The sequence below is a fragment of the Schistocerca gregaria genome, chromosome 10, assembly GCF_023897955.1.
Source record: "Schistocerca gregaria isolate iqSchGreg1 chromosome 10, iqSchGreg1.2, whole genome shotgun sequence".
NCBI classification, from domain to species: Eukaryota; Metazoa; Arthropoda; class Insecta; order Orthoptera; family Acrididae; genus Schistocerca; species Schistocerca gregaria.
In genome coordinates this window covers 223482200-223507022 of record NC_064929.1, presented here as the reverse complement: position 1 = coordinate 223507022, position 24823 = coordinate 223482200, and the positions used below count along the sequence as shown (strand labels likewise).

General features: G+C 47.5%; 1 protein-coding gene across 4 annotated transcripts in view; it reads left to right on the top strand.

Moving 5' to 3' along the window:
- LOC126293557 (fasciclin-1) overlaps positions 1–24823 on the top strand; it is a 610740-nt gene that overhangs the window by 140055 nt on the left and 445862 nt on the right. The window lies entirely within an intron of this gene.

Here is a 24823-nt window from a genome sequence, read left to right as displayed (position 1 = left end):
GTAAAGAGCAGTGCTGCTAACGTTCTGGGCCATTTACGGCTCCCAGGCAGGGAGCAGCGCCAGGGGCGCCTGGCGCCACCCTCCCCAGCCACAATGGCGTAGAGAGCAGCAGCGGCTGGCAGAGGTGCTGTGCTCCTTTCTGGAGAGCAGGGCTGCGGCACGGACCAGTGGCTCCGACAGGTGTCCTCAGCTGACGCAGGGTTGGGGTGGGGACGGACGTTGTGCCCAATTAGGTCGGCCATCATCCAGTTCCGGCACGCACGGCCAGAGCGCGCGAGACAGCGGCAGCAGCAGCAGCTCCGTTCATTCACCTGTCACTGGACATTCACGTACATGGCAGGCGTGTCGTCGGCCGTCGTCTTATAGTGGGAGCCATCTCGGCAGGTATAAGAAGTAATTTAGGAAACCACGGAAAGCCTAAGTAAGGACGGCCCTGGTGAAAATTGGAGCCACCACCTTCCTGGATACAAAGCCAGTCTGTTTACAGCAGTCTTACCTCATTCGGTCCATCCATTAGCCATAGGAAAAGCTGAGACAGCATCCCTCCATAATTCTTCTCGTTTGTATGGCCATGAATTAGATGTTGAGTACAGAAAGAGAGCAGCGTCTTAGTATTTTACATGGAGTGGCTCTGGGGTCTTGCGCAGTAGCTGTTAGAGCCCTGCATGACCGAGTAAGCGAGCACAAAATACGAGATGGGGCGAGCACACCCTAACTGCATAGGCTGCCCGCACTGTTTCTAGTGACCGAGCATAGAAGCCGTGACCGAACACACAGCACGTAACGTCAAGCACATTACACGTGTCATTATTAGTGTGAGACTGCAGCCATTACGGGCTTCTCTCTCTGTAATCAAGCAGCGCGAGGAAGCCAGTGCAGTAAGACGTAAGATTGAAACCAATGTTTACCCATTGAAGAAACGTATGTGTGTATGTATATGTGTGTGTGTGTGTGTGTGTGTGTGTGTGTGTGTGTGTGTGTGTGTGTGTGTGTGTGTTTCTGTGTGTGTGTGTGTGTGTGTGTGTGTGAGAGAGAGAGAGAGAGAGAGAGAGAGAGAGAGAGAGAGAGAGAGAGAGAGAGAGAGAGACAGAGGCGTTGGATTTGTACAGTACAGTGCGGCGAGGCGAGGTGAGACGTCAGCGGTGACCGGTGATGCTCGGTTATCGGCGTGTCCGGAATCCGGACATCAGACGTGGGGCGAGCACGTGGCAGAGCCGAGTCGTGTGCGAGCCGAACACTGAGCGTTGCAGCAGTGCAGTACCTGTGGCAGAACAACACAAGTGCAGTCACTGGAGGTTGTGCTCAAATGACCAGTGGCAGCAGTAGGCGCTCCCAGCGACTGCTGCGCACGTGCTGCCATGTCAGCGGAGGTGTCGTTGCACATCGTTGCCCCCAGGCAGCGTCTTCTCAGGCGCCAAATCCGGGGACGGGCCGGCCAAGGTACAGATCCTCTGCGTCCAGTCCAGCAACCTGCAAACAATTCGTCAAGACGTGCTGTAGTACTTCCTGCAGTGTGGGCTTTAGGAGGCTGCGGCACTTGGGTGCGTTCAGTGTTCCGCCTGTGAAGAACGGGCCTGTCAGCTCACTGTGAACTGTCGCACAGCACACGTTTACACTACGTGGACGCTGGCGTTCCACCTAAGCGTTTGCACGCAGCTCCTGATGGAGAGAGATATGTTAGGAATGGAACCTACGCCGATGGAGAAAGCGTGGGACAATTGCCTGATTCGAGAGACTTCCTCGTGAGATTGCGCGGCAGCTGACGCAAGGATCAACTGCAACCAGCAGCAACATTAATTTCCCCTCTCTTCTGTCGTCACTTGTTTCCTTCTGTTACGTTGTCTAGGTATCTGGTCGAAGTAGTTCATTAATGACTGCCTAGGTGGTGGATGCTTATTGGGGTATCTTAACGCATATAGCATAGAAACTGCATCCTCCCTACGCTCTCCATACACCGTGAGCTTGTCCGCGTTTTGGGTTACTGGATCCCATCGTTCACTTACCACCTACTGTTTGCATCCTCAGACACAAAGTGACCGGCAACTTGCGATGCAGTCAACGAACTGACAAGTACACTGTAAGCAATCTTAACAACTACGAAGGTCGAATTGCACAAACAAGTGTCGGTGTGGAAACTTTAGAAAATCCAATACCTCGTAAACGACTCGCTCCAGAGTTCTGCAGCAAACACCACTGACATTCTAATTTGCCCTTCTTTTAGTCTGTTAATTCTAGTAGGCATTGTTAAATTTAAAAAGTGTATATTTGCACAAAAAATACACTTCCTAAGTATTATTAGCGAACAATACGAGCTCGTAAATACCAGTCCATGCTGTGAAAACCACACATCTGTAGCTATTTACATTTCCGTAAGTTTGCAGCGCAAGTTTTCCGATATCTGCAGTGAAGTTTACTGTGATTGTGTGTTCATGAAACTATACCCAAGACACTGCCTGACTAGTCTCTCTGCGATTTCGGTTTATCGTCTTCTCGTTATATATAGAACGAAATTTTACAAAGTTACTAGCTATGCGCAAATGGGTAGCAAAGTTCATTTTGTGGAGTTGTACGCAACTGGCAGTTTTTACTTCACTGTCGGTGGTCTCCCATTAACGTTTGAGGGTGTAATTTAAAACTAACAACCACGTGATCACAGGAAATTTCCTGTTACTGTATCTAATCCGCATTTTCCAGAGCGAAAGCATCTTTCAATTAAAATTTGACAGGGAGGAGGACAACCAATTATGGAAATAATGACTATTAAAACTCATATGAAAACATCGTCGCTCGCGTGCCTTCCGCGCATGAATCAAGTTTTTAGTACGGACATAAACTTATGATCTCGTGTGTCATGACCACGCACCACTCCGATATTATTATTACACTTGGTCTCCCGTTGCCTTTATCGGACATGCGCAGTGACGTTGCAGTAAACCAAAGGCACATCCGTTTGTTTTTTTTTGACTGTCTTAATCACTGTGGCAGTCCGGATAGCTTCAACAGCAGGCTGTCTGGACGTTAAAGCATCAGAGTCGGTTGTGATCGGCTTCAAGCGCACACCTAAACACACCAGCCGACCGAAGCGCCCTCCGTCTTAGGTGATTGGCTAATACCAGAGGACACAAGACTATGAAAGAAGAGATCACATAATTCCACGTTACACCCCATAAAACTACCAGGAACTTGCGGCAATTGTTCATTGCCCCTAGGCTATGGAAACCGATCTGCTCTGTTCTTGTTCCACAGATACCTTCATGAGAGCAGCTAACGTAAGACTTTCCTGGTGCCGATTTACATCTTCTTACGTGGTCCCCAGTTGGGTGCTAAGGGGAAGTTTATCGCCGGGCTCAGTTCTGGTACTGCTCGGCCTATCACGCTCAACTTAAATTCGACTCCTGAAGCCTTTCTGTTCTTCGCATCATTGCTTCCTCGGTGTACAGATTCAACAGTAGTGGAGAAATACTGCGAGCCTGCGTGTTGCGCTTCTCAGCCCTGCGCTCAAGGTGTGCGGAAGACCAGCCTCCCGCCGTCTTTGTCTTAGGGCGGCTCAGGCCGTATTCCCAGCCAGCGTGTCCCCCACGGTACAGGAGCGGTCGCTTGCTCCGTAGCACGTGTGTACCATGCGGGTGTAGCTCCACCGCACCGCGTTGTTTACGTCCTTCCAGTCCACCCTGTGACGTACTTCGTTGTCGCTCTTCCGCTCTTGTTGTTTCCTGTTGTTTCTTGTTGTAGATACTGCTTGTCATTCCCAATCTACCTACCTTTTCCCTGTATTTCCTTCTTCCTTTCCATATGTCTCTCTCGCTATTTCTCTATTTCTCTGTGATATATTATGTTTTCATAATTTTTCATTTGCACAGTAAATTGCTTTTCTCCCTTACTCTCCTAGCTCATTTTTCTCTCTCTGTTTCTCTCCTTCCTCTCTCTTTATCTGTGTCAGGACATTGTTTTCCTGTACTTTGTATTGATTCTCTGACTTCATTTTTTTTTTCTTTCTATCTCTCTCTTATTTTCTCGATATGTTTCTTCGAGTTTCTTAATCCGCACCTCCCACCCCCCCTCCTTCTCTCTCTCTCTCTCTCTCTCTCTCTCTCTCTCTCTCTCTCTCTCTCTCTCTCTCTCTCTCTCTCTCTCCCCCTCTCCCTCTCCCCCCCCACCCCCCTCGCTTTTCTCGGCTGTGTAGAGCCGCAGGAGCTGGAGTATCTCGCGGAGCCAGACGCCACACAGAACGTGTCCAGTAATTACGGCCTGCCTCTTGTTATTCCGCCTTGTCGCTTCTGTGTCCTCTCCGTCCGTGCGGCCGTCCTAATTAAAACTGCAGACCGCCTGACGGCCGCCGGACAAATCGCAGCTCCGCCTCTACCCACCCACCCACGCAGCCACCTGTCTTTTGACGTCGCCGCCCCCACCCCCACCCCCACCCCCTCCGCGCTGTTCACGACTTCCTCCACCTGCTTTCAAAAGGAAGCCTCGTACGGAGGACTCAACATTCTGCCGCCGCCTCGAATATCGATGCGTCGCTAAACAGGTGGAAAAGCATCTCTGCGAATACCGACCAGCCTGTGCTGAAAGCCACACTGACGTCTAATACGGCACGCGCCTTTTACACATGACGGCTCTGGAATTAAAAAAAAAATGGTATAAACTGTTTCAAAATATTTACTTATAACACCGTTTTTGCAATTTAACAAAGAAGGGAAAGCAGAAAGGTGGAAGGAGTATATAGAAAGTGTATACAAGGGCGTTGTACTTGGGGACAATATTATGGAAATGGATGAGGATGTAGATGAAGATGAAATGGGAGATATGATACTGCGTGAAGAGTTTGACAGAGTGCTGAAAGACCTGAGTCGCAACAAAGCTCCGGGAGTAGACAACATTCCATTAGAACTACTGACAGCCTTGGGAGAGCCAGTCCTGACAAAACTCTACCATCTGGTGAGCAAGATGTATGAGACAGGTGAAATACCCTCTGACTTCAAGAAGAATATAATAATTCCAATCCCAAAGAAAGCAGGTGCTGACAGATGTCAAAATTACCGAACTATCAGTTTAATAAGCAACGGCTGCAAAATACTAACGCGAATTCTTTACAGACGAATGGAAAAACTGGTAGATGCGGACCTCGGAGAGGATCAGTTTGGATTCCGTAGACATGTTGGAACACGTGAGGCAATACTGACCCTACGACTTATCTTAGAAGCTAGATTAAGGAAAGGCAAACCTACGTTTCTGGCATTTGTAGACTCGGAGAAAGCTTTTGACAATGTTGACTGGAATACTCTCTTTCAAATTCTGAAGGTGGCAGGGGTAAAAAACAGGGACCGAAAGGCTATTTACAATTTGTAAAGAAACCAGATGGCAGTTATAAGAGTCGAGGGGTATGAAAGGGAAGCAGCGGTTGGGAAGGGAGTGAGACAGGGTTGTAGCCTGTCCCCAATGTTAGTCCATCTGTATATTGAGCAAGCAGTAAAGGAAACAAAATAAAAAGTCCATGGAGAAGAAATAAAAACTTTGAGGTTCGCCGATGACATTCTAATTCTGTCAGAGACATCAAATGACTTGGAAGAGCAGTTGAACGGAATGAACAGTGTCTTGAAAGGAGGATATAAGATGAACATCAACAAAAGCAAAACGAGGATAATGTAATGTAGTCGAATGAGTTCGGGTGATGCTGAGGGAATTAGATTAGGAAATGAGACACTTAAAGTAGTAAAGGAGTTTTGCTACTTTGGGAGCAAAATAACTGATGATGGTCGAAGTAGAGAGGATATCAAATGTAGACTGGCAATGGCAAGGAAAGCGTTTCTGAAGAAGAGAAATTTGTTAACATCGATTATTGATTTAAGTGTCAGGAAGTCGTTTCTGAAAGTATTTGTGTGGAGTGTAGCCATGTATGGAAGTGAAACATGGACGATAACTAGTTTAGACAAGAAGAGAATAGAAGCTTTCGAAATGTGGTGCTACAGAAGAATGCTGAAGATTAGATAGGTAGATCACATAACTAATGAGGAAGTATTGAATGGGATTGGGGAGAAGAGAAGTTTGTGGCATAACTTGACTAGAAGAAGGGATCGGTTGGTAGGACATGTTCTGAGGCATCAAGGGATCACCAATTTAGCATTGGAGGGCAGCGTGGAGGGTAAAAATCATAGAGGGAGACCAAGAGATGAATACACTAAGCAGATTCAGAAGGATGTAGGTTGCAGTAGGTACTGGTAGATTAAAAAGCTTGCACAAGATGGAGTAGCATGGAGAGCTGCATCAAACCAGTCTCAGGACTGAAAACAACAACAACAACAACCTAAGGACATCACTCACACCCATGCCCGAGGCTCTACGTGTTGTCCATCCCGTGCAGCCACTCTGACTGCTGACGGAGGAGAGCGTCTCCTGCCATTTGGTCACAGGCGTGCTGTATGCGTTCCTCCGGGTGTCTCAAATCACGGATGCTCTCAGCATACACTATCCACATGCTAGGGCCTCATGACGCGTACTTCGTTTAGGACTTTTCGCAAACGACTCAACAACCGCAGTTGCAGCTTCCCCATTGGTGACAGTCCTTGGTCGCCCACTACGTCCCCCATCGTGGACAGAGCCCGCCTCCCGGAATCTGGTGATCACGTGAGCCACCCTCCTGTGCGAAACCGGTTCTCTGTCTGGGTGCCGTCTGGTGCAGTCAGCTGCTATTGTTCCGTAGCTGCGTTCCCCTGGTACAAGGATGATTGCGATCTTCTGTTCACGTGTCAGACCCATTTTACAGCACCTGGAACAAAGAGAGACATGAGTCGGTATCAAGGTAACTTTGAACATTAATAACTTCTAAACTGCATAAGATAGACAAAAACAAATTACACCACTAAATTCCAGAGCTCAAGCGAGTGTTATTTGATGTCATACAGCCCCCTTCCCATAAAAAAAAATGACTCGAATCCAAAATGGCGGATTTCAAGATGGCGGCCATGAATGACATTCACTCCAAAAGTTGGGGCCCCACGTCAAACCTATGTTCCCATCATCACATTTCAATTTTCCCTTAAATCTTCCAATTTATGAAGGTGTCCAAGGACTTTTAACTCGCCCTTTTTTACAGTCACAAACATGATTAATGCACGAATAGAGCAGTGATGTCACCGAGTTCACGTTTTCCGCTCTACAAAGATTTTTTTGTGGAAATAGATTTTTATTGCCTCGCGAAGCTGTTGAAACGTCCTAGAGCAAGTTTTTGACGTACCCAGACCACAGCTATGTCAGCGGCGCTGATTCTTTTTGTGTCGTGCTCCCGTGTTCTTCGCCGCAGAGACACGTAAGCACCCAAAGCGAAAAGCCACAAGCCACAAGCTGTATGGTCACGGTACCTGGGGTGACGAGGGAGCTGAGGGTACACCACCACCACCACCACCACCACCACCACCACCACCACCACCGCCACCATTGCGGCCAGTCCAGCGATGCAATAGTTGGACATTTCGGTGGCGACGAACATCGAGACTCCAATGGGGGAGGGGGGTGGTTCCTTCTCGATGCAAGCTGAAATTCTGAGGATCAGCAGCCAGTTGTGGAAACAACTGCAACGTATCAAGGGAAGAGGCGCCTGTCACAGTCTTCTCAAAGAACAGAAACGGCCCACACACCACCTTCTGTGACACTGCACAGAAAAAGTCTTGGCGAATCTCGTTAATGCGGCACAATTTCGTGAAGATGTTCAGTGGCGGGACTCTGACGCTGTGGCAGTAAACTTCTCCAGACAACTGGAAGGTTGCTTCGTAGCTCGGTACCAGGCTGGAGGCGAAATGTGCGTGCCGCGTTGTGATGTAAAAATGAACGCGCCGACCGGTGTTAATTACTGCACGATCTGAAATGTAATCGCCGTCGCAAAACCTCTCGCCCAGTTTGCTGCGGTATTTGTAGTTCGTGGTTTGTGCGGATCGTTGCGTACGAAACTTCCCTCATTTTCTCCACGGTTGCTTGTGTACACACGCAGCCAGTATCCCTAAATTGTCGATACGAACGCACCATACTGTTTACTTGACGGTTCTTCTCCAATAATGCACGTTGCACTGTTGTAACAGATAAACACGTCCCGTATGGCGATACACAAAAACTTCTCTCCCGCTTTGCCGCCGGTTTGTCGAGGCGCAGCGCTCACAACGCCAGCTAGTGAGCGCGGTGCAAGCTCTATGAAGTTGCGGTTCTGTTCATGCAACAACAATATCTGTTCACATAATGTTTTGGAAAATATAGAACTCTGAAAATGAATGAATCATTTACAGTACACTTGTATTATACTGACTTAGCATTTTCTCGGTCGAAATTTTTGAGCATTTCCTTATGACATTCGAGATGGACCTGTTTTGGAGCTTCGGTCAAATTCCGCGGAATTCGCCGTGACTTTAAACCACACCCTCGTAGTTAATAGCATAAAGGGAAACAACTTAAAATAACACTAAACGATATAAGTAGCGTATGGAGGTCCACTCAACGTTCAAACCACCAACACAACAACATGGGGCCTGTCACATGTAAGTAATAGCAACAACAAGTACAACACTTTATGGCCACCCATTTAGTTCTCAATTATAGATGAGTTTCACGAAAGAAGCACCATGCCAAATGTTCTGCCGACAGACCCATTTCGTACGCACGGGCCGTTACCCACTAACGCACCACGTCCTCACGTCCTCGGCTCCAGCGAGGTCCACCAGCGCTGACCGCACAGCCCACTTAGCTGCGCCCGTGATGGCGCCGGCTGCGGTACGGTCCAGATCACTCGCTCAAGCCAAAACACGAGGAGTCTAGAAACGAACCGTTGGAACACACTTGCCGTTCCAGTTCCACAAGCTGCGGGCAGTTGACCCGCCAGAAACACAGTCCACCGTTGACAACTGTGATATCGTACCGCTTGCATTCTACATTTCGCTGAGTAGAGCGCGTCTCTGCACAACAAATCCCCCCCCCCCCCCCCTGGAAATTCGAGTGTTTCCAAATACGAGGATAGTTCAATAAGTAATGCTGCATATTTTTTTCTCAGAACATATTTATTGTTGAAGACTCAGAATTTGGTGACAAGATACATCATCATATCTTGTCCACGTCCTATTTTACTACGTAGTCTCCATCACGTTCTATGGCCTTACGCCAACGTAGTGGAAGAGCATGTATTGCTTGCTGGTAAAAGCTCTTGTCCTGTAGGCGTAGCCATGTTTTCACTACATGACTGACACTCTCATCTTCAAAGTGTGGTCCCCATAGGGAACCTTCAAGCGGGCCAAAGAGCTGGAAGTCCGAGGGTGCCAGGTCTGGACTGTAAGGTAGATGAGGCAGTGACGTCCAAGATGTGCGTGGCTGAGGGAAGCAACGAGGCCACTAGCTGCGGACTCATCTCAGCAGCGCTATTTAGTAGCCTACATATGCTAGTGTTCTGTCAGTAGATCTCACGGGATATGGTAATAATTGACGTGGGAAAAACAAATGTTGCACCGTTGTCTTTTACGCACTGATTAGAAATTTTAGTACAAGTGCTGTAATGCATATGCCGTCGACTGGGTACTATAGTCCGGCATCATCGCTTTGGTGGGTGAAGCCGTTGCAGTTACTCGGCCTTCACGTTGTGTGACATGGCGAATAATAAATACATCGGTTTGTTCTGTTAGCATGTGGAAGTTGGCCACCAATAAATCTGTTAGCATTCTCCTATACTGAGCTGTATTAGTAGCTAAGTAGACTTTTCTGTAGTTGCTGGTAGCGTGCTGGAAATAGATGTGCCTCAACACCTCAACAGTGAACTCGTCACTGGATCGAACAGGGTGACTCCGTCTTTACGAAGTGTGTTCTTATTCCTGGTACTGGTATCGTGAACTCAGCTGTTGGCGTGTAAGAGGGATGTATTACTTACGACAAATTTAATTAAGAAATAAATATTTCGGTAAGCATTCATTAGTACACCCAGTTCCTTAAACACGTCTCTGTAGCACGCTCTTGAATTCACACGACAAATAATTCGTGTTAAACGCTTTAGGACTCTGAAAACTTTAGTTTGGCGTCATGAGGTTACCACAGAAAATGACTTTGTATGACATTACGGAATGAAAGTAACCGGAGTATGCCGGCTGCTTTATTTTTCCTCTCATCACTGATGAAAGGGTAATGACAGTATTACAGAAATAAAATATTCATATTTACAGGTCTAGTACGACAAGGGTGGGAGAGGTAGTCGGCCGCCGCCTTTTAGTGTAAACCACTGCGGCATTCGCCTGAAATATTTTAGGAAAACGGATGGCTGGACGAAAAGTATGGCCTTAACACTCCCGAATACGAGCCCACTGTCTTTACAACAGGGCTATCTCATCCGGTTTATGGCTAGTGTACAGTACTGCTTCTCAGAGAAGAGAGAAGTTAATAATGTGAAAAGCTAGTGCTACACACACACACACACACACACACACACACACACACACACTCTTTCGCTTGTGCCATTTTTCCTAACGATTCTTTCAGTGCTTTTACAGCAAGGCTACTCTCGTTTTTATACATAGCGTTATCTCCTCCGATTACGACATAGTTCACACCACCTTTTACTGCAGTTTCACAGTTTTTCAGCACTTGTCGTAGAGGGGCTCCAGGTTTTGTAATTTGTGACTTCATACTCCGACTGGATTCGCTGAGAGAACGTAAATTTCTTCTTTTTTCCTTCTCTGCGAATTATTATCCCGCGGAAAACAGTTTTATCCCGTAACTGAGTTCACATGATAAAAAAATTCTTCGTGTAGTTGCACTAAAGTATTGTACTGTCAGAAGTAAACAGCCGAGATGTCGTAAATTAGATCTACCGCTGAATTACCATATCTCGGTGTGTATGTACTTGTCATATATGTTCCCTGTAAGTACTCCGTGACACTGCGTAACCAGAGCGTATAATACGCATTGCAATCGCTTCTAAATTCGATCCTCCAGATGGTAAATAGCTTTTGTGTTCACATATTACGACATTCTTATGTGGGTATCAACATGGATTCCACAAATTACGTTCTCCAGCTTTCAATACTCGTCCACGAGACTCACAAGGCAACAGATAACGGTATCGAGGTTGCTGGAGTGTTCGTTGATATCCGGAAGGCGTCGATACAGTTCCACACTGTCCCATAATGAACGAAATAAAAGCGTGCGGGATGTCCACCCACTGTTGAGACTGAATTCGAGAGTTTCTCGCAAATAGAACACAGTAAATAATTTTTGATTGAAAGAAGCCTTCATAGTACCCTCCGCCACACACCAAAAAGTGTTCCCCGCAATGTAGATGTAACCTTCGCCGATTACTCTTTCGAGATATGTTTTACAGTAATATTTAGCAGCTATTTGTAAATAATATTTTACGTGTGATATAATTTCCTACTACTCTAAATGTGAATTGAATAACAAAATTAGTGTAATTGATTTTTCTTGATAACTCCCGAAGCTATAAAATATTACCCCTCAAATAGTATTCCTCACCAGTTACTTTTTCCTGCTGTTAAGAAATTACATTCAGCTATTTCACATTTATTTAGCAAACGTAGTAAGTTTGGATATCGATGTACCCGTATGTAACCATCTTTGGTTTGTTGTGAAAAACAAACCTGTTGTTCCGACATTGGCAGCGAGCACAAGGTGGAAACCCAACTTACGAGGTATTTTAAACCTTGGCACGAGTGTTTTATACATTAACGAGATTTCTTGATGTCCTGTGGGACGTGAGTTGTTACATCTCTCGAAAAATGACTGTAAGTAAATAATAGATGTATTATCATGTTTTTAGAAAGTAGTTACGATCAGTGTAGTTGTGCACACAATTGCTTTGCTTACTGTATTCGCTCACGAATTTACTGAAATTAGTGGGTTACGCAACGTGAACACACAGTGATAATCAATAATACAGGCGCATGGAAGCTGAAGTAATGCTTTGATGAATAACTTAAATTAAATACTCCAATTTTGTGAGAATTTAGTCTCTGGGCTTGTTAAAGGTTATTTTGCGGTGCTTTGATGTAACTGTAGGCGCTCTAAATTTTTACTCTGCGAAGTATATTTTACAAGAGTTCGCGTTACATATTGCTAATGTTTTTAGAATAAATTTGTCCGCTCCAGTCAGGTACCGCATGTAAATTACTCTGTTAACAGTTATACTAGACAGTCCTGCCAGTAGCTGCGAAGCATTCAGGTTTATTGCTACAGTACGGTATGAATACCCCCATCCGTCCCCCCCCCCCCCCTCGTAATCTTATTTGTTGACATACCGATCTCTAGCGTAGCACGAGGTGTAGGCCAAGTAGGAAGATGATAACTTCGTTGAGTTGCCAAGCTGACGAGGGAGACTGCAAATAAAGTTGTGATAACAGACTGATCAGTAGCGTAGCCCGGTGTCTATGTTCGCCTCATATTTTATGCACCTTTCGTAAAAAAAAAAAAACAAACTGCCAGCTAAATTCAGATTACATGGGTTAGATATTAAATACTGGACAAATCTCTGGGAAGTATTTTGGTGCATACTACAAACATGTGCCGTATATAAACGCAATCCAATACCTAACTTTCTGACAAATACGGTATAATGACGACGATTATATCTCGTTCTGCAGTGTGAATGTAATGATCACTTTCTTTGCAGATATCTGCAGTACAATCACTCTTTTCGTTTTGTTACATTCTGTGGTTATTCTTTGTTTATACCGTGAGTTCAGCCTGTATCTTCCTGCGTGGTCACAGACAGTGCGAAGCATGGAGTACCGGATGCGGTCGTAACCTGGTGCAGTGTCAGAAGTCTCACTAAGAGCCGATTCAAGGTCTCACATGGAGGAAGGGGAGTTGTACGCCTCAGAACTGTTCGACCGAAAGTCCAAGTTCTCTCTTTCGACAGTCGCCCGGTAGCGACGAAACGCTGGATCCTGATTTGCAGTGGCAGTACTTTGTGCAAAATGCTCTGCCAGCGTCTGAGCAATGGCTCTGGGTGTCGTTCGGAGGCATCCCTGGTTCAGGACAGCAGCTATTGGTAAACGGCTACGTTTACCGAAAATCCGCCGGATGGCTTCCCATACTTTTGTGGAACAAGTGGGACGGTTGATGGAGTCCAGGAACGCCTGCCATGACCTTTTCTTGCTCTCTTTAATGACACGGCGTGCCCTGGCTCTCGCTATTCGAAAGGCGGTAAGATTGACCGCTGTTGGACGTCATTTAAATCGGCGAAGAGCCGCTCGCCTGTCCCGGATGGCTGAACGGCACTCTTCTGTCCACCAAGGCACAAGGCGCCGCTTAAGAGTGCCGGAAGACTGTGGTATGGACAGGTCAGCAGCATGATGGATCACAAGCGTGATGTGATCCACCCATTCTTGGATGCTATTGTGGCGGTCAAAGACAGCCAACCGAGTGAACAGTGGCCAGTTAGCCCTGCCAATTATCCACGATGGTGGCCGCTGCTTCAGCAATACACCATCCAGGAGATGAATGCGGATAGGGAAGTGATCGCTGGAATGAAGGTCGTCAATGACCTCCCAGTGAACAGAGTCGGTGAGGGTTGGAGAGCAGAAAGATAGGCCAATGGCTGAGAATGACCCTGTAGCAGGAGAGAAATGAGTCGGAGTATCTGTGTTGAGGATGCACAACAATTGAGATGTTAGGAGGCTCTCCAAAATTCGACCTCGAGCGCAGAGAGAAGTGGAGCCCCACAGGACATGATGGGCATTAAAGTCTCCCAGGAGGAGAAATGGGCGGGGGAGTTGGTCGATAAGATGTGTGAGAGCGTCTAAGGTCATTGCATCCAGAGGGGGTAAATAAAGGGAGCAAACGGTAAGCCTCCGAGGTGAATGAATTTCAACTGCAACTGCTTGCAGGTCAGTATCCAGGGGGAGAGGAGAGGAGTGGTGGTCATTATTGACAAACACAGCGACTCCGCCTTTGGCCCTTTCTCCAGTCAGGTCATCTTTGCGATATGACGTATAGCCCTTTAGTACAGGAGCATCAGATGGTTTGAAATGCGTTTCCTGTAAACACAAGCACAGGGGGCGTTGCCATGCTAGGAGGTGCAGTTCCTCCACATGTGCCCGGAATCCATTCATGTTCCACTGTGTAATGGGAGCCATCTATCAGGGTGGGAGTACCTTCATTCTCACTTTCTGTCGGGGAGGAGAGCCCACAACAGACGGAGGCTCAGTTTTGGGGCGAGATGAGTGCCCCAGTCTGACATCAACTTCCATCGCCTCTGAAGAGGAGTCGAGAGAGACGTCAGAGAGAATGACATCCACATCAGCAGACTGTAGAATGTCGGTCTCCTTTAGCGGGCGAGTCTTCACCTTTGTCTTTGGCTTCGATTTTCTGGCCTGAGGCGGCATTGGAGCCAAAACCTCAGAAGCAGTAGGGGGTGTAGCAGTGCTGGGCAGTGCACAAGACTGGACCCGGGAAGGGGCAGGAAGTTCCGTGACGTCAGCTACCACGGCCTGGTCAAAAGGCCGGGGGCGGAGCAGCAGGCTTCACGGGAACGGCAGCAGCACACGTACACTGACAAACGCAGGGGCTAGTGCTGACAGTAGCAACCTCCGTTTGTGTAGTGGCATCGGATTTCAACACTGGCTGTTTGAGAACGGAAGAAAAGGAAGCAGCGAACGTGGGCGGCTGCATGGACTTGTAAATTTTCTTCGCCTCACCATACGAGAGGCGTTTTGTAGTTTTAAGTTCTTGGATCTTCCGTTCCTCAAGGAAAACTCTGCAGTCCCTACTCCACACAGGGTGATCCCCAGAGAAGTTGACACACTTGGGAGGAGAAGAGCAACCAACTCCCTCATGGGCGGCTTCACCACATTTCCCGCAAGTGGCTTCCCCTCTACAGCCGAGAGTAGTGTGTCCAAAGTGTTGGCATTTAGAACACCGCATGGGGTTGGGGTAATAAGGCCGTACACTGAGACGAAGGAAACCGGCCTTCACATCCTCTGGCAATTTGGTGGTGTTAAATGTAAGGATAAACGAGTCAGTCTTTACGAGAGTACCATCCACCCGTTTCATAATGTGTTGCACGTCGACAATTCCTTCCCGGGACCATTCAGCCTTCAGTTCGTCTTGGGGAATGTCAACGAGATCTCTGCAAGTCACAACACCCTTGCTGTAGTTCAAGGTGTTCTGAAATCCAGTCTCTATCGCAAACTCCCCAAGAAATTGTGCCTTCCGAAGGTTCTGGACTTGCTGGAAGCTAGATGTTTCAACCAACAAGGTGCCATTTCGCAAGCGCTTTACAGATTTTAGAGTGCCAGCAATGCCTTCTAAGCCCTTCTGGATATAAAATGGTGAAACTTTTGCGAAACTCCCATCTGTTCTTTTAATTACAAGAAACACATTCTGCGAAGCAGCATGCGTTCTGTTACGACTACCTGAATCAGGAGGACTGGCTACACGAGCCCTCTCGTTAGATTGGGTGTTAGAACCTACCAGTGGCCCACCCTCTCCGCTGGGAGGAGAAGAAGAAAAGTTGGAGGGTTCCATCTCGGTCCCACGAGCAGCTAGGGAACTAGAAGTCCACCTAGACAGAGCCCCGCGTGTCCAGGTAAGCCTTATACAGCTGGGGTGCGGCAGGTTCCCCAGAGGTTGCCCGCTAGCGACTGTTCCACCTCAACAGCCACGCATCTCATCGGCGGGCAGCACACCTTGACACTGAGGGGTTGTTTATAGAGGTTTATTCCATCCTCGCGATCCGGGCGGCCAAGCCAAGATCCCCAGCATTCCACCGCCGCGCTGCACGGTGGTCGCTGAAGCATGTCCGGGGGTTACGGTGACAGGAGACTGGCGGCGCTCACCAGTCCCCAGCTCAGGAACCCCGGGGTCGCCAAGCCCGTACCCAGCAGATGAATGCTGAGCCCCTGGGGGCTTGAAATTTCGTGAGAATATCCCGCCGCAACGAAAAAGGCTTTTAGTTTAATGAATTCTACCTCAAATTCTGTATCGTGTGTGTAATACTGTCTCCTCTATTTATGGATAATACAAAACGTGCTGTCTTCGTTTGAACTTGCTCGATGTACTCCGTGGATTCTATCTTGTAAGCAGTTCTCAAAAGAACGGATAAGTGTACTGTAGGCAGCCTCTTTAATAGATCTGTTGCGTCCTGTGTTATGCGAGAAAAACGCAGTCTTTGGTTATCCTTCCCCACAACATTTCCTGCGTGTTCCTTCGAATTTAAGTTGTTCGTAATTGTAATTCCTAGGTGTTTAGTAGACTTTAGGACCTTTAGAATTGGTTGATTTACCGTGTAACTGAAGTTTAACGGATTCCTTTTAGCACTCATGTGGATGATTTCATATATTTCATTATTTCGAGTCAGTTGCTAATTTTCGTTCCGTACAATATCTAAATCGATTTTCATCTTTTTTGTTTTTGTGGTGATTTTACTAGACGATAACGACAGCATCACGTGCAAGCGACCTAAGGCGGCTGCTCAGATTGCCTGCTAAATCGTTTATATAGACAAGGAGCAGCGAAGGGCCTGTAACACTACCTTAGAGAACGCCAGAAATCACTTCAGTTTTGCTGGATGACTTTGCGTCAGTAACGAACTGTGACATGTGAGAGGAAATCAGGAATCCAGTCGTATAACTGAGACGATATTCCATAAGCACGCAATTTGTTAGATTCGACGTCAAAAACCTTCTGGAAATCTAGAAATACGAAATCAGTTTGAAATCGCTTGGCAATGGCGCTCTTTTCGTGTGAGTGAAGAGCTAGCTGTCTTTCGCAACACCATGATTTCTAAGTCCATGCTGACTGTGTGTCGATAGAGCGTTCTCTTCGAGGTAATTGATAATGTTCGAATACAGTTTATGTTCCAAATCCTACTGCATATCGACGTTAATGATATGGGCCTATAATTTAGTGGATTAATCGTATTACATTTCTTGAATGTTGTTATGACGCGTGCAACTTTTCTGTCTTTCAGTACGAATCCTGCGTCGCGCGAGATGCTGTATGTGGTTGTGAAGTATGGATCTATTGCGTCAGCATAGTCTGAAAGGAGCCTAACTGGTCTACAGTATGGACCGGGAGAGTTGTTTTTATTGACCTAAATTGCTTCATTACTCCGAAGATACCAATTGTTAGGTACAGCTCCGTTTCCTAATGATTGTAGTTTATTGTGGCCAGTAATAGCAAATATGCCTCTAGCACATCCGTCCTTGTGAAGAACGACACTCATAATTTTGCAAATCTATTCTGTACGTCTGCCACTTCAGAATGCAAGCTGTGATGCAGTTTGTGTGTTTGTGTTCAAATGATTCATTGGAAAGGAATAGTTGTTCAGGCGAGGCAGCAGCTCTGTAGTATGTTGCCTGCAACCGAATTTCAATGGCGACATATCAAATATGTCACTCTCTTCTGACTACATGCCCTGATACATATGTCACGCAGAAACCTATTGCATATTGTGAACTGCATATACTAAACTTTTTTCCCAAGGATATTGACAGTGAAATGACTGATAGCCATTCTAAATGCCAATGAAAAGTTTATTTGCAGCTGCAAATCGAAGGACAAGTGACCGGTTACTTATATGCCAAACTTTTAAAATGTCATTAGTATTGTGACGTGCGAGCCTACTAATAATAAGACGTTAGCTGTGTTGTTATCAGTGCAGAGACTGCCTTGATGCGTTTCTCCATGCTTCTCTATCATGTGCAGATCTCTCCGTGCTGCACAGCAATGGAGCACAGTGTTACTGCACCTGACAAGTGAGAGCGCGTCGGCCAGTGCGGGATTCATACTGCCCGCCCGACTCACCTGGTGTGATGACACCGCGACTGAGTGCTAAGTACCCCCAGCCTGCGTCCACACGGAACTACGTACTGCAGTTACCCCTCTGTCAGCACTGTACAGTTTTGCCCCCCCCCCCCCCCCCCCACACACACACACACCTCTGTTATCAAATTCACGATTTCTTCACGGGTCGGCATGCACTTTATCATGCGACTCTCTCTTTGTGTCAAGTTGTGCCATTAATTTCTTTTCTTCTGAATTCCATTCAGTACCACTTCATTTATTACTCGGTCTACCAATCTGACCTTGCGGATTCTACTGCAGCACTAGATTTCAGAAGATTCTTGTGCGAACGTTCCACTTCGGTACAAACCACATTCCAGGCAGCCACCTTGACGGAAAGGTTCCAGACACATTTATATTAGATTTTAGTAAAGTCATGTTCTTCCGAATTGCCTTTCTTGCTATTGTGTACATTCACGTGACAAAACTCGTGGGATAGCGATATGACGTATACAGATGGCGCTAGCATCGTGTACACAAGGTGCAATGGCGCAGCTGACGTCTGTACTCAGGTGACTCGTGTGAAGAGACGGCATCGTGATTTTGCCCGCTCGGCGGGTACTGACAGACTTTGAACGGGCATCGGTTGTTGTAACTAGACGCGTGGCACATTCCATTTCGGAAATCGTTAGTGGCTGACGGTCTTTACTTACCGAGAGCAGAAGCATTTGCGTGCAGTTGTCAGTGTTAACAAGCAGGCAACACAGCTTGAAATCAACGTGGGCCGCACAACGGACGTGCCCGTTTGGATAGCGCGGCTGCGCTCGTGGCCTACACGACTGAAGAATGGTGGTCCGGCCACTTGAGCCCCGACTTCCGTTGATAAGAGCCGGTGGTGCAGACCTCACGAAGCCATGGACGCAACATATCAATAAGCCTCTGTGCGACCTGGTTGTGGCTTCATTATGGTGCAGGCTGTGTTTTCATGGTATTCACTGGCTCCGTGGTCCAACTGACACCATCATTGACGGAAAACAGCTGCGCTCGGCCACGGGTAGGCGCGGCCACGGATCGGATCCGCCCGGCGGATTAACGACGAGGGCCAGTGTGCAGGCGAGCCTGGTTGTGGTTTTTAGGCGGTTTTCCACATCCCGCTAGGTGAATACCGGGCTGGCCCCCACGTTCCGCCTCAGTTGCACTTGTCGCAGACATTTGAAACACGTTCGCATTATTTCACGATATTCACTCGATGCAGACAGCTGGGGTAGACTGATTCCCTCCCTGGGGGTACGGGCTGGTGGTAGGAAGAACATCTGGCCATCCCTAAAATTAACTTTGCCAAATCCGTTCTGACCACGCCGACCGTGCGATCGCTGCGGGACTATGGCGTAAGCGAAAGAAAGAAAGAAAGAAAGAAAGAAAGAAAGAAAGAAAGAAAGTTGTGCTCGGCTGCTTGGAAACTGTTTGCAGCCATTCAGCCGTGGACTTCTTACGGATGACAATGTTCCATGTCATAGCGCACAGTTGTTGGCGATCGGTTTAAAGATCATTCTGGACAATTCGAGCGCATGATTTGGCAACCGAGATCGCCCGACACGAACCCCATCGAAATTTATCGGACATAATCGAGATGTCAGTCCGTACGCAAACGACTGCACTGTCAACACTTCCGCAGTAATGGACGGCTATAGGGGCAGCGTGGTTCAGTACTTCTGGAGGGGACTTGTAACGAGTTGTTGGGTCCAGGCGAAGTAGACTTGCTGCTCTACGCCGAGGTGCGACACCGTATATTAGGAGGTGTCTGATGTCTTATGTCATCTCATTTTATCCTATCTACTTCAGCCGTAGTCAGTCAGTTTTGCTGGACCAATGGGAAATGCGTTCTATTATTTTGCTTTCTTGTTTCTTAGTCTGTTGCCCAATTCTCTCAGTATCGTCTCACTTAATTCGACTTCATTCCGCCTGCTGTGTTGTACTTTTGTCGATATTCTTGTCATGATCTCTCCCTGTGGCTTCGTCCATCCCACTCACCCGACCATGCAAGTCGTCCGGCACGTGACGAGCGCAGGACGTCCTCGCCGCCCTCAGCCCTGCTGGCCCGCTGCTTCCGGCGGCGGCTTCGCTGAGGCACGCAGGGTCTACGGATCAGCCCAGCCCCAGCCCCGGCTCATCAGCCTCGTTGGCGCGAGTTGACCCCTGGGGGCGCCGCTCTCCTCTCCTCTCCTCTAATGGCCGCAATTAGCCGCTGCAGCTGCGGCCGCCCGCGCGCGGGCCCGGGTTCGTCTCCAGGGGCCGGCGACCCACAACGGCCCTGCTCGCACTGGCGGTCTCGCATGCGTGCAGCGGCGTCTCACAGGGCGGCCCAACTGCTGAAGATGGCACTGCACGGCAGGCACACGTAGTGTCAGCAGCCAGCTAGCGCTGACTTTCCAAACAGCTTGTATCCAAATACTTTTATGTCGCTCTCGATACTTATCGCAACACTACAATTTCCGGCATTCCCCGAAACAGCGAATGGTGCGCAGGGGAAGAAGCTTCTCGTTAAGTCTTGCTGCTGCTGCTGCTGCTGCTGTTGTTGTTGTTGAGTGCTTGATGCAGCTCTCCGCGCTGCTCTGTCCTATGAGCGACTACTGCCACCTTCATCCACACCCACCTGCTTACTGTACTCCCTCCCCCCCCCTCCTTTCCATCGACGATTTTAAGTCTCCCCGCCCCACCCCCCTTCCTTTCGTTATCAAAATGACAAAACTTTGAGGCCTAAAAAGTGTCCTTTCGATCGGGCCCACCCTTTTAATCAAGATATTCCATAATTTTTTCTCCCAAATTTATCAGTACCACCTCATTTAATTCGTGTGCTTCCATTAACCTTGCATTTATTGTTGCCATTCATGTTTGTATGTTCTCAAGACAATATCCACATTTGTTGCGTTTATGCTGTTCTCATTCATTCAATACAAGTCTAATTCTCATCATTACTTCTAGTGTTCGAACCATGCGTAATTTGGAGTATTATACTGTCAATAATTCGTCTTTTAACTTTCTCTGTTCTCTCGAGCTTATATAGAGTGGTCCTGAAGTCAGTACCTATTTACAACAACGAATATTTCAAAAAGTAAACAATTCATCGTAGTTTTATTTCCAGTGAACACATTATTCAATCTTTTAGAAACAAAATCCACTGCTTTGCTTAGCATCTCAACTGGAACACTTGCAAACACTTCACGGATGTTTTCTTCAACACAGTTATTACCCATTTTTCAAGTTGTAGACTTGTTTCTTAGGTCAACCCCAAACGAGGAAGTCGCATGGGGTCAGATGAGGGTCGCCGGCGGCCAGCCGGTACGACAGGGAAATTGTCATCGGCCTATTTCCTCACCGGAGTTGCTTAGTGGGACTGAACTGCATCTTGCACGAACATCACTTCCCTTCCAATTTCCCATCTTCGAATCACAGCCCGTACCTACGTTGGCTGCATCTCCAAGTATCGTGCACTATTCATGGCGTCGCGTAGCACAGATGGGCCATTGACTCTGACCGACCTCATCCCACACCAGACGGTTACCTTTGGTCTCGCTTGCACTTTTTTTTTACCAGCCGTTACATTTGGATCAAAGTTTGACCAACAGTGAGAACTGTGATACTTCACAAAACCTCCGATGTAAAATACCGCTTGTCGTAAACATCGGGATAGTTAGCTCCGCAACCCCGTATAACCTCGCAAAATTCCATTCTCCTCATCGAACAATTGTTGCGTGTAGTGTGGCCTCCAAGGTCGAAAAAATAGCTCACTTTTTAACGGTGTCGTTACCGTGTGACGTGAGAACCCCGTTTCCGCAGCAACTTGTCTCGTTAAGTTTGAAGGGCTGTGTTGAAAGATGTGCAGAACAACATACAGTTTGTCTTCGGATTTGGTTGTCGATTTACGTCTTTCACACAATCATTTGTCACGTAATTTCTTATGACAGTTTTCTGCTATCTTTGTTAAGATTCCTGCCTCGCTCTTGCCTCCAACATGTGTGCACTTACGCTACCGACCGCCAGAGTCCATACCTGGTGTAAATGTTAGTTGTGTCTCCTACTGCGTGTGCTCCTGCCATTTTTTAGTTTTCACTCGATCGACCTTTGAAGTCATAAATTGTAATCATCGTGTTAGTCAACGTTGTTACATACGAGCAAGAGCTGATGATACTTTCTAGGAGAATCAGAATTAAAAATTGACATCCTTGCAAGATCCCTGTACTTGATCGATAAGCATACACAGACATATAAACATATGATACCATTGTGGTGTAATGTTTTAGTCTTTATTTCAAGATACGCATTTCTTATGGGTGCTTTTAAGCAACCTGTATGTTCTATTTTACTAATTCTTGTATGTATTGCAGACTTGTCTAGTATATTCTGCTGTGTTTTCTCACAGTTATTTAAACTAACTAAATATTATTATTGTAGTAATGATTACAACGTGTGCAGTAGGTTCTGTAAACGCCAACGGCCCTACGCCACTGCCTGGTGGTGGTTGTTTTACATCTGATGGTATCCCCACTTCGTGAGCAACGTGCTGACAGCTGTAGAGGCTGGCGCACGAGAAGCAGTACACTTTCAGTTGGTCACCCGGCTAAGACCTGCAGTAGATCCGCCCGCGCCGTCTTCGTCATCTAATCGCTCACACAGCGTGCCACTCAGTTCAGTACGTGACGCTGGCCACTGCAGGCAGTGGAGGAGATGCGTCGTGTGCAGAGCGTTACCACGGTACGCCTCGGAAGAGACGGCCACTCCCGTGTTCCAGACACAACAACCGCGTGGATAGAATAGCGGTGCGAGACGGGTTCTGTGACCAGTGTCAAAAATAAGTGACATCAAATCACAGTTTGAACGCCCGAAAATATAAGAGTTCGCCCAGCTCTGGAACCCAACGTACAGCGATCTGACGGTCGCCGTTCCAGACCGTTTCAAACCTCTCGTGAGTCAATGCATAGCGCTGTGAAATAGGATTTGTAGTTTCATCTTTACAATTTGTAAGTGGCTCAATCGTTAGGGCCTGGAAACGAAGCGAGTAGCCGCAGTTACCTGACAGTTGACCAGGACAACAAATATTGGCTTCTCATTAATGGCAGTGTGTGTAGAGTAGTTGCCTATTTCTAATATGGGCGCAAATGTGCGAAAAGCCTCACAGTAGCCAAATGAGAAGGTGCTGCTTCCCGCGGGGCCGCTCTGTACACGCTCCACGAAGTCCTGAAGCCACCCGCCAGCGTCACACTCGCCGTGCTCGCCTTTTCCTCTCACCAGGCGGCAGCGATTAATTCTGAGGGCACTAACTTCAGCGTCCTCATTTTTGGTTTGTGATACACGCCAAGAGCGGCGCTGACAGGGTTTTCTTTTTGTTTCCAGGTAAGATGGACGATGTGTTACAGAACTTCTCCAGCGCTGGATACTCGGCGGTGAGTAGCGTTCTCTGGTGGCGGTCTGTCGGTCGCTGCTCTTAGGCTAAGCAGACTTTGATGTGTGCCAGCATGTGATTTACATGCGAGTAACCCCCGCCAGGTTGAATCTCTGAACACAGCACCGGCATGGAAGTGGGTCCCTATTTTCTCCACCTCGCCAGACAGTTGTAAAAAAGCCGCGGAATTCCAGATACTCTCCTCCCCCCCCCCCCCCCACCCCCCCACCTCCCCTCCATGGTAAAGGCGCCTTGGCACGGCTCGACTCCAGGACGAGAAGACGAACTTGATTGTTCTTGACTTGGTCCCAGTGGTAGAAAACGAGGGCGGAGTGTCAGTTATTCTTGCCAGTGAACGCTGAAGTCTATAGAAAGGCAAAATAGACTTTGCATCCCGTTTATCAGGAGACCGCCTTGTTGGCACGTAATAAATTACTGACTTGGGCAGAACTGAGAAAACGAGTATATGCGGAAAAGAGGAAGCAAAAGGCCAACACACACCTCAATCAGATAACGACTCCTGCCTGTTAGACGACTTCTGTATGAAATGTCTGTTATTACGCGGGATGTAAAGGTCAGAAAAACGCAGGTCAGCTGCTGCCTCAGGTGGTGGTTACGAATTAACACTTGGAGTGAGTCTTTTCTGCTCCCTGGCCTGTGTCCCGTGCCTGCGATGTGGGCGTGCTAAATCCTGGATTTGACAAACCTCTGTGCTAGAGTGTAGCTGGATGGCCTGTTAACGTGGTGGTCACACGCTGCCAAAGCTGTTTCGGAACAGCAAGAACAAGCTGCCTGCTGCTTTGGCCCACAAACTCCTGCGTCCGGCTCAAATCACTCCAGCAGGGCGTACGTGCTGTGCAGAGGGCTGTCCGACCCAGAAGGCCCCAGCCGCCAAGCACAATCAGATCGGATTCTGTGCCTTGTTACTTCGGTCCTCTCCGCATCGCGCAATAAAGCGATTACCGCCACTGACTCTGCATCACGGGCTCCCAAGCTCCATTTGTGATTTTTTATTTTAAATTTTTAACACGTCTAATTCTGTAGGACCAAATTGAGGAGGAAAACTCCATGGCCAAGGAACGAGTCTGTACATTAGATTAACACAATAAAATAAAATTTGGATGAATCGTATGCAAAGACGAGCTCCGAGTATACAAAAAGGTACGGCCAAACTTTCAGGAAACATTCCTCATACACAAAGAAAAGATGTTATGTGGACATGTGTCCGGAAACGATTAATTTCCATGTTAGAGCTCATTTCAGTTTCGTCAGTACGTACTGTACTTCCTCGATTCACCGCCAGTTGGCCCAATTGAAGGAAGGTAATGTTGACTTCGGTGCTTGTGTTGACGTGCGACTCGTTGCTCTACAGTACTAGCATCAAGCACATCAGTACGTGGCATCAACAGGTTAGTGTTCGTACGCTTCTCAACAACAGATTCGGTGACCGATGGACTGGTAGAGGCGGACCAATTCCATGGCTTCCACGCTCTCCTGACCTCAACCCTCTTGACTTTCATTTATGGGGGCATTTGAAAGTTCTTGTCTACGCAACCCCGCTACCAAATGTACAGACTCTTCGTGCTCGTTTTGTGGACAGCTGTGATACAATACGCCATTCTC